The following is a 15,784-nucleotide window of genomic DNA, read 5'->3' on the forward strand; positions in this document are numbered from 1 at the left end:
TGTTAATATCCTTTGGATGACATCACTTGGATGATGTAAACACTTGGTTGGGCAAAAAGCCCTTCCCAATGGGAAGTGAATGCTGCACTATTTCTGCACTGTAGCATGTACAATGCAGGCAGTCACTTTCCAACTGTAGAGTTGACTTGGTACTGCTGTCAGGGAAACTCAAAGGGATCAGGTCCCTGAGTTGATTCTTTTCTGTCTGAAGTCATACAACACACATTAGCTTGAGTCCGTTGATAGAGATATATACCAAGTGTACATCAGTTCCTTTATCTGGTTCTTGACAATGAGTTTGTTAGATCATCAAAACATAAATCTAAGATACTTTAAACCCATCAATTTTAATCAGTAATTAATTGGAAAAGCTATGTGACAAATGCAAGCAAGCTGCATGCTTTAATCTTCAAACTTGTTCCCTAGGTTGTTTCTTAACATATATTAACAATGAGGTTTCATTCATTACTTCTTGGTCAAAATTACATTTATAATTTAATTACTCCAATAAGGAAAAAGTATTTATATACATTAAGTTTGCATCTTTGCTACAAAGAGTACTAATGATTAACATGTACGGTGTACTTCACATTCTCATAGCCGGTTGACAATGGTTGGTCAATCCTTCTGCAAGCATTTACAATTGTTGATTTCATCTGACGACGTAGTAGCATGTGTTTATGACTTTATAACTTCACCTACAATTATATTTTAGAATCGGTAAAGAACTTTGAGCCTAAATTAAGCCCAAATTAATTAACTAGCTTATAGGGTGAAAATTGCACGTTTAATCCTGCTAATTGGAGCATTAGCAATATAATATTGCCAACTAGAACATAAATAATATAATATGGGGCCTTAATATCGGATAAATTAAGAATTGAGATGAATCTGATACTATATAAGAATTAGATCTTGGACCTAATTTAACCTCGAGCAGAGAATTATCCAAGATAATATAAGAAGACCTATTCCACATCTCAATGCTAGACTACTTTAACATATTCGATCATCTACTTTTTGCAAGACTCCATGCAACTCACTTCTCTAACTTGTAAACAAAGTGAACGACCAAGTCATGAATTTTTGCGGTCAAAATTGAAATTCAAAGTGGTAAGCCGTAACGATAACAGAGAGAGAGAGAATCAATACCATATTAGTCTAACCTCAAAGCACATGTATGAGTATGATGTAGGTTACCTTCTTCAAGCTCACGATACGACTATTTCCCTTCTAATTAATATTCTTTTTTCGTATTTCTTTAATAATGGTCAGCTCTAACTAAAAGGTCTAGGTCCTTTGTACGTACATCACATTTCTCGTTAATCATGAAGTGGCAATCCTAGGAAACTGTCACTTGTATATATAAACAATATAGACGACTATGAAGCAAATTTGTAAAATATCAAAATGTCAAAACCAAGAAGAAATGTCGGGAAGTTGAGTTCCAAGACCCAAATTCTAAGTCAGTCTGTTTGTTAGGGTGAAAGAGCTAGGAGCTTGAAACAAATGAGCAACGCATCTGCAATTGAATTTGTTAACATTTTTCCAATCATTTGTCAATCCTTTTCATAGAGAACTACGTAGATTGCATGATGCCTACTTTGTCATATTTTATTGCTTGACCACTTCATAAGGGCTCGACATATAGTGGAAGTATTTAGAGTATGCATGCTAATAAACTGAATATTGTAGCATCACTGGCTGACAAGATCACTTATAAATACAAGTGATTTTTAAGGTTAATGAAGTAATATTGTTGTGTTTCTTAATTACAAACTAAACGCTGGGCTAAAAACTGTGACGACCCAAAATTCAACTAGTCGTGATTGCACCTAACCCAACCCGCTAGGTAAGCCAATTAACAATAAACCACATTATAATGATAATGATACGAATCAAGAATGAAATAACTGAATTTGTTTTACAACTCCCCAAGGGCTGGTAGTATAAATCATGAGCTTTTATGATTTAGAGTTTACAAGCTAGTATGAAATAAATACATCATCTGTTTGAAATGTACATAAATAATTTTTTGTAAATCTAAAGCTACGTTAAACAAGAGGCAGCTACAATCATAATGCATGTACATCTTCAATACCAGCTTCCGCCATACACAACAACATCAGCTCCAAAATCTGCACGCAAGGTGCAGAAATGTAGTATGAGTACAACCGACCCCATATACTCAATAAGTAACAAACCTAATCTTAGGTTGAAAATAGTGACGAGCTTGGACAACGGTCAAAGTCCAACACCAACAGTCAAGAACAACCCATAACAATATAATAAAAATAGTACAAGTAATACTCAAAGATATGATGCTTAACTCATTTATAGTTATAGAAAATAGGCATGCTTTTCAGGTATAACAGTAAAATCTAAATCTTTTACCGAAGTCACCAAAATGTGAGTATGTCAGAAAAACTGTAATTTTTCCCAAAAACTTTCAACAACAGATAAGATGCCCCATTATCAGATAACATGCGGAAAGTACATATATATGCCTACATGTCAATGTATATGAGAAGTCATAAATGTCACAATACCGTATAGCATGAGAAAATGCATCTCTATACCTACATGCCAAGTATGCATGTCAAATGTAATGCACCATAGTGATAAACTCATGTGCTCATGCTCTCGGAGTATTCAACCTCACTCAGCACGCTCAATCACTCGGCACATTCCAATCACTCAACACTCTCAATCACTCAGCACCTCCTAATTACTCAGCACTCTCAATCACTCGGCACTTGCACTCGGCACTCGCACTCGGCACTCGGTATGCGTTCACTGCTGATATATGTGAGACTCCGAAGGGGCGGATCCTGCCCAAGCGCTAAATATAAGCCAATATGGCATGTTGCACGTTCAACCCGATCCAATAAATATCACTCACAATCAGGCCCTCGGCCTCACTCAGTCATCAATCTCTCAAGTCTCTCGGGCTCACAAATCACATGCCAATCAGCCCGAACAATGATACATGATGTAGCAATAAATGATAATAGAAACTGAGATATGATATGCAAATGAATGAGTATGACTGAGTATGTAATTACAATTTAAGCAAATAACTCAACAAAAAAATATGACCTCAGTGGGTCCCAACAAAATAAGCATATTACCTAAATATCGTTTCTAACATGGATCACGGCTCAATTATTGTAGCACGTAGAAATTTCATGGATAGAAACAATATTGGGTAACTACAAACTACTATAGAATCAACCGAGTTTAATTCACATGGTTCACGCCCACACGCTCATCACCTCGCATGAGCGTCACCTCAACACCAACACATAACACATATATTCATGGATTCATACCCTTAGCACCAAGTTTAGAAGTGTTACTTACCTCGAACAAGCCGAATCCAATATCGAGCAAGCCAAACAATACTCTAGAAATGCCATCCCGCGCGTACCGACCTTCGAGCATCTCGAAACTAGCCAAAAGCACATCAAATAATGCCAAAGAAAACAAACCCAATCAATAAAGGTTGAACCTTTAGTCAAAAGCCCCAAAGTCAACCAAAAAGTAAAACCCAGGTCCGCACCTCAGAACCCGACAAAACTTATAAAATCCAATAACCCATTCAATTATGAGTCCAACCATACTAGTTTCACGCAAATCCGACTCTGAATCGATGTTCAAAACTCAAAAAAATCACTTTATGAACTTTTAGACAAAACCCCCAAATTTCTCTTTGAAATTCATTATCCAAATGCAATAAACACGGATAGATTCATGAAATATAATAAAAATCAAGTAAAAAACACTTACCCCAATCCATGTGGTGAAAATCGCCTCCAAAATTTCCCAAATCCGAGCCCCAACTCAAGATGTGAATAAATCAACAAACCCTCGAAATATATGCTTCTATATAAACCTTTTCGCATTTGCGGACAAAATTACCGCACCTGCGGCCTCGCGTTCGCGAGCCAAAACGTCGCATCTGCGATTACAACTTAAAGAACCAAGACCGCACCTGCGGAGCATCTTCCGCACCTGTGACTCCGCAGAAGCGCCTGCCCTACCGCAGAAGCGGACACCCAGGTCGCACCCATTCTCATAGAAGCGTCCTGACTCCGCAGAAGCGCTTGCGCATCTACGCTTATGCATCTGCAGAAGTGGAACTCACCACAACACCTCCTCTTCGCAGAAGCGAGAAATCCATCGCACAAGCGCGTCCGTACCTACGGCCAAATATGCGCAAGTGCGAAGAACCAGCACCAGAACTGCCAACATGACCAAAAATGATCCAAACCTCGGGGCCCCGTCCGAACATACCAACAAGTCCCATAATATAACAAGGACCTGCTCGAGGACTCAAATCACACATAACAGCATCAAAATCATGAATCACGCCTCAAATCGAACTTAATGAACTTTGAATCTTTCAACTTCCAAACCTCGTACCGAACCTTATCAAATCAACTCGAAATAAACGCAAATTTTGCACACAAGTCCCAAATGACATAAAGAATCTATTTCAATTCCCGGAACCACAATCCAAACCTGATATCATCAAAGTCAACTCCCGGTCAAACTTATAAACATTCCAAACCTCCAAATTTCTAACTTTTGCCAATTAGTGCCGAAACCTTCTAGAAATATCCAAATGCAAATCCGCAAGTCCAAGATCACCATCCGGACCTAACAGAACTATCAAAACTCTGATCTGAGGTCAAATACTCAAAAGTTAAACTTGGTCAACTCTTCCAACTTGAAGATCCTAGCTGAGAATCATTCTTCCAAATCAATTTCGAATCACCTAAAAACCAAAACTGATGATACACACATGTCATAATACATCAAATGAAGCTATGCAAGACTTCAACTACTGAACGGAATGCAAATACTCAAAGCGATCGGTCGGGTCATTACATTCTCCCTCACTTAAACATGCGTTCGTCCTGAATGTGCCAAGAGTCGTTCCAAAGCCATCAAATCGCGTTGTAACCTTACTATGCACATACCCAGGGTGATCCCACGTCACCCCAATCCATGTAAGCCTAACAATGAAGAGTGTTGATTTTACCATTTATTTTAGTCTCTTTTCTTTAATTTTTGTGTCCTTTAATTATAATATGAGGTTGTTTATGGTGTCTATTACTAGATTTTCAGGTAAATGAAGTCATGAAGAGAGTTGAAGTCAATTGAAGTGGAATTGAGCAAAAAAAGAGTTAAAGAAGAAAAAATTCCTTCAGTGATTTTGCATATGCGGAACACTGTTCGCTTCTATGAGCTCGCATCTATGAGTATAGGGATGTATCTGTGGAAAAGCCAATCCTTTGCTGGAATCGCATCTGTGTTAGGTTATCTGCATCTACGAAAGCGCTCATGTGCAAAATAGTTCGCACTTGCGCATGCACTTCTACGCATCATCGTCCGCTACTGCGGAACTCCAATTGTCTACTCATTGTCACTTCTACGAGCTGGAATCTGCTTCTGCAGACCCGCACTTGAGGGGATTCTTCCGCAGGTGCGGCCAACGGGCATCAGACCTGATCAACTTAGGCATTTCACATTTTCTCCATTCCAAACCCACAAATACATGACCTAGATCATTTGTAAGATATCTTTGGCTTATTTTTCAGTCTCTTAACTAGAGAAGACATGTTTTGGAGGTAGGGTTCTTGCACACACACTTGGGTCTTGAAGATTTGAAGCTTTTGGTTGAGAATATCTTACCCATTTATGTTTATTTCTTCATTTACTTGCTTAGTATTGTATATCTAAGTGTGTAGTATTTTTTCCAACACTTGAATCTTGTTTATGGGAATATTCGTATTTAAAATTTAGATTAAATATCTTGTTGTGCTTATGTATTGAACGATTTTTATTTATATTGAACTGAGTTATTATTTCTTTAATTATTCTTGTTCTTTAATGTTTTCAAAGGGATTAGCTAACCCTAGGACTCACCCATTAACTTCGAATTAATTTTGGAAAAGATAATTTGGGGTTGGAAAAGATTAATTAGCAAAAACTTGAGGCGTTAACCCTCATTTTATAGATTCTACCTAGGGATATGATTAAACTACTTGTAGCCATAATCAGGTGCTCTTAATCTCTAAATTATTTTAGGGATAATTTAATTAGGAAGTCTTGTTAGTCTTCATAAGAAGCTAATAAAGAATTATTACCCGCGACTAATTAATATAAATTCGCTCATATTTGTAAAATCGTTAAATACATTGGCTCGTTACTTGAGTGTAATTCCCATTGCATCCATGGTTGTAGCCATTGATCATTTCACTTGCTTTATAGGTTAGTTTATATTTTCGCATTTAGTTATAAATATTTTCTCAAAACCTTTCTAAGTGTTTGGCTAAGCATAATAAATAATAATTCTCTTACACGCCTAATCGCTTACATATTGTTTTCTATGGGATTCGACCCCGACTCATAGTTGGGTATATTATATTGCATGTGAATGTGTCCATTTACTTTTTAGTAGTGGATTTTGATGTCATCAAAATTGGCATCGGGTTTAGGATCACCGGCTCTTGGACTCTGTACAAAGATGGCATGGCAAAAAGAAAAATCCTCGAAGAAAAGCAGCTGAGTTTGACCGGTCTTAAAGAACACTACCCCCATGTGCTAGAAAACATCCAAAAGAGGGGATGGGAGTTCTTCACTAAGGTTCTGAGGGAGTACCATGAGACACTTTTTAGGGAATTTATGCTGCATATGCCGCATCTAGGACCTCAGAACAAAAGAGAAATCGTATATACTTGAACTCTATCACAGTCCGAGGAGTTGAAATATTCTGTGATCCCTAATCAATCAATGATGCATATTTCAAATCTTGGGAACCAGATATGGCAGAATTTGATGCAAATATTGAAAATAAGGAATCAGAGCGTGCTTGGGTAGCCTCTATCATAGCCAAGGGAACTCCACCCTGGATTGCACCACGCAAGAAGATTCATAAGAGGGATTTCACCATAGAAGACCGGTATTGGCTAAGTTTTGTCTGTTCTCGTAAAATACCTACAAGAAATGAGACCGACATTAGTCTAGAGAAGGCGATCCTCATTGATTCCATCATGTTGGATATCAGGATTGATTTGGGACAGCTCATATTCCCCGAGATTGGGGTCCGGGCAAACCAGAAAGAAACCTCGCTCCCTTTACCATGCTTAATCCATGCTTTTTGTGAAGACACAGAGGTTCCTCCGTTCCCCAAACATGACCGCATAGTAAAAGTTGTTCAGGACATTAACATCACTCGGCACAATGATGCTTCGGAGAAGGTGGTCGATGATCCACCAGAGCAATCACTCACTCTCCCTCCGGCCTCGTGTGCTTAAGCAGAACCTGCTACCTCATCAGTGCCAAACATTTCTTCTACACCAGCTACCTCCACATCTACTCCTAGACCAGCCACTACGACACCACCTGTCTCACTGCCTGCACTCTCCAAGCTTGGTCTACTAGCACAACATGCAAATGCCGAAGTAGACAAACTGACAAAAGAACTTCCATCGCTCATCCGGCAAGCATTGGCCCCGCTTCAAACCTCCGTAAGTGATCTTCAAAAGCAACATCTATCATATGAGGATCGACTCAAGCAGTTTGAAGCTCGCCTTGAGAAGGTTGAGTGAGGTGGAGCTTGGGACATGCCTCAACTAAAAAGGGATGTAGCTGAGCTCAAGTTGGAGCTGCATAAGATGCAGACACTGGAGTTTAACTTGACCACCCATCTTCTGATGGAGGGGGAGCATGGCATCAGCACCTCCCACATACCAAGCCTTGATATGGATTTCACAAACCTTCTGTCAGTTGAGGAGGCATATGGTACTGGCATCTCACAAGCTTCAGATTCTGTTGCACACACCAATGATCATTCAGATGAGGAATCTGGACAGTCTCGTGATGAGACAGATGGGGAGCAGATATTGGAGAAGGGTGATGATCAGAGGGACAACAGAGGCAAACAAGTTGCTATTTCTACAGAGGAACTGGATGAGGAGGTGGGTGTGCAGACAACTATCACACACTCCCTTGCAGATATGGTTGTCAGGGCTACCATCATGACCACACAACTATCATCAAGTGAGGCCAACAGCTCCCAGGTCCAGGACTCGGCTCCGCAACTGGAGGAGCTTCCTAGTTTGGTCTCAGACACCACTTTCCAGTCAGAGGCTCCACCCACAGCCCAGTAAGAGGATCCACCTACCGCCTCCACATTGTCAGCTCCCGGCCTCACGACCGCCTCAGACATTCCAACCCATCCAAGCGCCTAGTGCGCCCCAGGAAGCCCCTAAACTTTGCTCTTACTTTTTCAATGCATTGGGAACAATGCATGCTCTTAGGTTGGGGGTGGGGTAGCAATTCGACTTTTGCAACTTGTATAGAAACTCTTAGTCTTAATAGTGTGGATTTGAATATAGTAATGAATTCTCCTTGGTTTTTCTTTGTCGGGTTCTTTTCCAAGGGTGTAATAGTAGAACCATGACTGTAGCTAGGGGTGTACAAATAAAACCGACAAACCGCACCAACCCAATAATTCGAGTCAAATCGAGAAAAAAAATCCGACTATGATTTGGTTTGATTTGGTTTGGTGTTGGAAAAAAACCCGACCATATTTGGTTTGGTTTGGTTTTAACTAAAAAAGTCAAACCGAAACCAAACCAACCCGACATTATATGTATAGAAGTTTTAAATATATTTAATACATGAAAATATTTATTGTAGTGTAGTTTATAAATATTTTTATGCTTTTTTATAGTTTTATCTTTTAACGTATTATTTCAAGCTTGGGCTTATAATTTTTGGATGCTCCAATAAGTTTTATAGTCCATAAATGTTAATAACTCAAATAAATCCTAAACCAAAATCAAATCAATAATAATGCTAATAAAAGACATTCAATTCAATTGTACTATGGATAAAAATAATGTTGGATATCTATTTTTTAGTTTTTCCATGGTTTAGATAAAATGTATAACTTATTTTTCTTTTAGTGGTTAGTCATATAAATAATAGTACTTATGAGTCATAATTTTAAATTATGTTTGTTTTCATTATGGTTTATTAATAATATTTATTTTATGTGATTTTATTATTTTTATCGTTGAATATTTGAGTACAATGCCATGATTCATCTCATATCTATGTTATTTTATTAAAAAATACCTTATATAGTTCTGTCTTACTAGGATTAAAGAAATATTCGGAGCACAAATTTTACGCTTTGTGCTATGAAGACTTTATGAAAACAAAAAACAAAAAAACTCGAAACCCGAAAAATCTGAGATTAAAAAACCCGACTTTTATTGGTTTGGTTTGGTATTTAGATTTAATAGCCTGATACAATTGGTTTAGTTTGGTTTGGTAATTAGGAAATTCGAACCAACCCGACCCATGTACACCCCTAGCCGTAGCATGAAGCGTTTTGACTTGTTTAGTGCTTTTGTTCTAGATTCAAGCATGTGATAAGTTTTTGTGAAAAACATTGCACCCTTCAAATTTTGTAAATAAATAGTCAGTCATTTTTGTGAAATCGAGGCTCGCTCTTTAACTTTGTGCTTACTTAAAATCTCAAATATCATGCGATGAAGCTTTGAATTGCCTTGTATTCATTTGAGGGCTGAAATTATGCTGATTCAAGCACTTCATGTGTCGTGAGTGGTGAGAATTTGTCTAAATAATGCATGTGTTCAACTTGTAATGTCTAGAACTTGCCCGGTTGGTTTCTCAATGAAAGTCTCAGGTTGATAATAGGTTGTTGAAATGATCTTAGGCTATCTTTGTGATTGCTAACTAATGTTTGGCCAAATTGACCTCCCTGGTGCATTTATTATCCTAGTTGTCCCCCATCGAGCCTTTAACCTTTCCTTTGGCTATCACATTACAAATCGTTAACCCTTTTTGTGAAATTACTCCCTCTTTTGAACCCATCCCTCCTTGAATGTTATGAATGAGACTTTAAGCCTAAGTTGGGGGGTGTTGATGTAAATTGGGAAATAATAGAAGAAGGTAGTGTGTGGAAAAGATAAGCTTTTTGAGGTTGTGGCGTGTGAAGCGAACGGCTAAGTCTAGAGCCATCGTACCCAAAAAATAAAATGCTTCACGTTCCCTTAAACCATGAAATACTCACTTCAAAGAAAAAAAAATGGAGTGGTGAGAGAACGTGGTAAGCAAGCAACTAGGTAGTTGTCATGAACTACAAGGTGGGCGGATAGTAGCAATTAGATATCAACAAGGGAATTGTGTTCTATTCGAGGAAGAATGTGTGTAGTGTTCAATGAGGGTACAGTCACTATAAACCCAAATATTCATCCAACTCGTCCTGAAGCCTACACTACAACCCATAAAAGGTCCTTGTTGATCTACAACCAATTATTCATGAGATAGCAATGAGTTAAAATAAGGGCAAGCATATTTAATGTTATATGACTTGTCGGGGTAGTTGGTTCGGGTCCGGAAAGGTTTCGGAATGAATTGAGACACTTAGTCTCAAGGTCGAAAGCTTAAGTTGAAAATGTTGACCGGATGTGGACTTATGTGTAGACGACTCCATAATGGAGTTTTGATGGTTCTGTTTGCTCCGTTGGGTGATTTTGGAATTAAGAGCGTGTCTGGATTGTGATTTGGAGGTCCGTAGTGGAATTAGGCTTGAAATGGCAAAAGTTAAAAATTTGGAAGTTTGACCGAGAGTAGACTTTGTGGATACCGAGATTGCATTAGGGTTCCAGGAGTTAGAGTAGGTCTGTGGTGTCATTTGAGACTTGTGTACAAAATGTGAGGTCAATCGGACGTGATTTGATAGGTTTCGACATCATTTGTAGAAGTTAGAATTTCTTAGTGTTCATTAGGCTTGAATTGGGGTGCAATTCATGTTGTTGGTGTTGTTCGATTTGGTTTGAGGGCTCGACTAAGTTCGTATCGTATTTTAGGACTTGTTGGTATAATTGGTTGAGGTCCTGGGGCCTTAGGTAGAGTTAGGATGATTACTGAAGCTGGGAGTCTGCTAGTGTAATCGCACCTGCGGAGCTTTGATTGCAGGTGCGAGTTGGGAAGCGCAGAATTGGAGTATGAATTGGGGCTGTGGAGTGCGGATGCAGAAGCATTTCTGCAGGAGCAGACTCACACCTGCGCGTGGAGGATCGCAGAAGTGGAGAGGAGCTTGGAGTCACTGGTCTGTAGATACAGATGGATTTGCGCAGATGCTCACCCGTAGGAGCAGGATTTGCGACCGCAGAAGCAGTTGGCCAACATAAAATGGTTTATGCAGATGCGTATGGATGATCGCAAAAGCGGTACCGCAGGTGCGGATATTTGGCCGCAGGTGCGAAAGCACTGTGCAGTGTTTAAATTCGAGGGTTTCCGAGATTTTCTTCATTTTGGACATTTCAAGCTAGGGCTTAGGCAATTTTTGAGAGGGATTTCTAAATAATTCTTGAGGTAAGTCACTTGTGGTTTAATTCATTCAATAATTATGTTTCCCTATTGATTTTCTCACCTAGATTGTGTGGTTTTGAGGTGTAATTTGGGAGTTTGAGGCTAGGGATTTTGAGAGTTTAATTTGGGGATTTGAGTGATTATTTGGTGTCGGATTTTGCTAAATTTGGTATAGTTAGACTCGTGGTTGAATGGGCTTTCAGATTTTATGATTTTTCTCAGATTTCAAGACATGGGCCCGGGGCGGCGGCTTTTGAGTCGACTTTTGACTTTTGATTAATAGTTTAGCATTTTCTTATGGAATTGATTCCTTTAGCTCGTGTTGATTGTATCGAACTGTTTGTGGCTAGATTCAGGGCATTTGGAGGCCGATTCGTGAGGCAAGGGCATGTTGGAGTAGGGATTTGCATGGATTGAGGTAAGTAACAATTCTAAATTTTGTTTTGAGGGTATGAAACCTCGTATTATGTGTCATGTGATTCGTTTTGAGGTGACTCACATGCTAGGTGACGGGCGTGTGGGCGTGCATTGTAGGAGTTTGTGACTTGGTCAATTCCATGAAACCGTATAGTTGAATAATCTATTGTTATCCGTATATCTCCATGTGGTATAGAAATTGAACTGTAAATCATGTTCGAAATCATGTTTAGGTTATGTGTTCGTAATGTAGGGACCCACAGAGGTCGTGGTATATGTTAAATTATCTGCTAAATTATTGTTTCATACTCAGTCACAGTTTTACTTACGTATTATATCTTAGTCTCTATTGTTCTTTATTGATACATTATATCATCGCTGTTTTGGCTGATTATCATGATTATTAAGAGCCCGAGAGACTGGAGAGATTGATGACTGAGTGAGGCCAAGAGCCTGATTGTGAGGATATTGATGGGAGCGGGCTGTATGCCGTAACATGTTTTATTGATTTATGCCATGATTGACTTGTTATAACACTTGGGCTAAAGGAGCCCCTCTGGAGTCTGAACACCCCAAGTGAGCGCATATACCTACTGTATGCGAGTGCGAGTACCGAGAGCGAGTGCCGAGTGTTAGGAAGAAATGAGAGATTGCGAGGAATGAGTAAATGTGAGGTTAGAGTGAATGGAAGGACTGCGTGGCTGTTACTCTGAGTATATGCACTTGATTTCATTATTGTTGTACTGCAGCTGGCATATATCACTATCATGAAATTTCTGAGAGATACTATATCCTATTTCAATTGAACTTGACATGAATTAACTATTTTGGCTTTAAATGTCAAACTTGGAAGCATGCCTATTTTTCCTGTACTGTATTTTATGTAAATTGAACTACATCTGTGAAGCTCGTCACTACTTTCAGACCAATAGTTAGTCTTGTTACTTACTGCGTTAGTTGTACTCACGCTACACCCTGCACTTCATGTGCAGATTGAGGTGCTTCTGGTCACGGTGGGTGTTGATTAACCGCTGCCTGATCATTTGGAGATTTAAAGGTAGTTGCCCGGCGTTCGCAGACCTTGACTCTCCCTTCCTATCGTTCAGTTTTATGTATTTAGTTTCATCTTTTCATAAATAGTATTTTTAGACTTGTGTTGTACAGATGCTCATGTACTGAGTGACACCCCGGTTTTGGGAAAAATTTATGTATTGAGTTATGATTTCCTATCCTGTTTTAAGAGATTTTCCTTTAATTAAACTATTTTAGTATCTTTCAAATATTTAAAGTGGTTGAAATGTCTGAATAGTCGGCTTGCTTAGTACCATGATAGGCGCCATCCGACGGGTTGGTTTTGGGTCGTGACAAGTTGGTATCAAAACCTAGGTTACATAGGTCTCACGAGTCATGAGCAGGTTCAGTAGAGTCTTTGCGGATCGGTACAGAGATGTTTGTACATATGTTCGAGAGGCTACCGAACCCTTACAAAACTTCACATTCTGGTATGCTTGTCGTGCGGATTTGTTGATTCCGGAAACTAAACTTTTGTTGTTCTATTCTCTCACAAATGGTGAGGACATATGCTGTCAGACATGACGGATAGCCACTAGTACCACCAGCTAGGGCCATGAGAGTCTGAGGTCGCGGTAAGGGCAAAGGTGCAGCTCGTAAAATAGCTAGAGCAGCACCTGCAGATCCACTAGTTGCTCCAGTTTAGGAGTAGGTTCCAGATGTGGTTGAGCCAGTAGGGCCAGCTCAGGCACCGGCTGTGCCCATTGTGAATCCAGGCCTTCAGGAGGCTTTGGCTCAGATTTTGACTGTGTGCACTAGCCTTGCTCAGACAGTTTCTATTCATCTTGCGCCGGCCACTTCTCAAGCTAGGAGAGGTACTCAGACTCTCACCACCCGTACTCCCGAACAGGTGATGCAGGGACTTCAAACACCAGGAGTGCTACCAGCCCAGCCGGTTGCAGCTGCTCAGGACCAGGTGAATCCCGTTATGAGTAAGTATGAGCAGAAGAGACTTGAGAGGTTTGGGAGACTCCAACCTCCATCATTCAATGGGGATAAGGCAGAGGATGCCCAGGATATTTTGGACAGGTGTCAACAGATCCTTCTTACCGCGGGTATTCTGGAGACCAGTGAGATCTTGTTCACTACTTTTCAGATGGAGGGAGGCCTGTAAGAAGAGCAGGCCAGTCGATGCTACACAACTTTTGTGGTACGAGTTCTTCGTGATATTCTTGTAGAAGTTTGTGCCACCGACCTGCAGGGAGGAGCTGCGCAGACAGTTCAAGAAGCTACGTCAATATGAGGTTTTTAGAGTTGGCTCGTCACGCAGTTTGGTTGGTTCCCACTGAGAGGGAGAGTATAAGGAGGTTCATTGATGGCCTCACCTACCACTTACGTTTTGCTATGACTCGGGAGAGTGTATCTGGTGCTCGGTTTGATGAGGTGGTTGACATTTCTCGGCGACTAGAGATGCTCCGTCATCAGTAGCGTGAGGAGAGGGAGGCCAAGAAGCCTCATGGATTGGGTGGTTTCAGCGGTGTTCCTTCTGGGGGTCAGTTCTACCACAGCAGGGGTCATCCTCACAGGCATGCTCAGATGGCCCATCCAGTTCCTCCTGGTGAATCATCCAGCCATGGTTCATACAGTTCTCGTTAGGGTCAGTCATCTTTCAGTTCCCTTCCAGCTCAAAGTTCGTCCCGTGCTACATTGGTTCAGGGTTCATCTATGTCAGTTTCTTTTAGTAGTTATTATGGTACTCGGGGCCCCGTTCAGTCCCTACTACCACCACAACCGGGGAGTTGCTTTGAGTGCGGGGAGTTGGGCATATGTGGAGGCAGTGTCCTCGTCGCCCGAGAGGTTCAGTGAAGCAGAGGAGTCAGAATTTGACTTTTTCACCAGTTACTTCACCAACTGCCGAGCCAGCTCGGGGTGGGGCCCAGGCAGCTAGAGGTTGCCCTAGAGGGGGAGGACGATCAAGTGGCGGACAAGCCCGATTCTATGCTATTCCTGCCAGGCCAAATGCTATTACTTCAGATACATGGATCATAGGTATTGTCTTAGTACGCCACAAGGATGCTTCTGTATTATTTGACCCTGGTTTCACTTATTCGTATGTATCATCATATTTTGATCATTATCTGGACATGCCCAGAGAGTCCTTAGTTTTATCTGTTCACGTATCTACGCTAGTGGGTGATACTATTGTTGTGGACCGTGTATATCTGTCATGTGTAGTGACTATTGAGGGATTGGAGACTAGAGTTGATCTCTTATTGTTTAGTATGGTTGATTTCGACGTGATCTTGGGTATGGATTGGTTTTCTCCATGTCATGCTATGCTGGATTGTCATGCTAAGACCGTGACATTGGCAATGCAAGGGTTGCCAAGGATCGAGTGGAGAGGTTCTCTAGACTATGTTCCCAGCAGAGTGATTTAATATTTGAAGGCCCAACGGGTGATTGGGAAGGGTTGTTTATCTTATTTTTCCTTTGAGAGGGATGTTGGTGCTGATACCCCTACTATTGATTCTGTTCCGGTGGTACGAGACTTTCCAGATGTGTTTCCTGCAGACCTATCGGGCATGCCGCCCGACATGGATATTGACTTTGATATTGACTTGGTGCCGGGCACTCAGTCCATTTCTATTCCTCCGTAGCGTATGGCACAGACTGAGTTGAAGGAATTGAAAGAACAACTTCAGGAACTTCTTGATAAGGGGTTTATTAGGCCTAGTGTGTCTCCTTAGGGTGCACCAGTTCTATTTGTGAAGATGAAGGATGGCACTATGCGGATATGCATTGACTATAGGCAGTTGAATCAAGTTACAATTAAAAACAAGTATCCTTTGCCGCGCATTGATGATCTATTTGACCAGCTTCAAGGAGCGAGGGTGTTCTCTAAGATTAATTTGAGGTCTGGGTATCACCAGTTGAA

The sequence above is a fragment of the Nicotiana tabacum genome, chromosome 17, assembly GCF_000715075.1.
Source record: "Nicotiana tabacum cultivar K326 chromosome 17, ASM71507v2, whole genome shotgun sequence".
NCBI lineage: Eukaryota > Viridiplantae > Streptophyta > Magnoliopsida > Solanales > Solanaceae > Nicotiana > Nicotiana tabacum.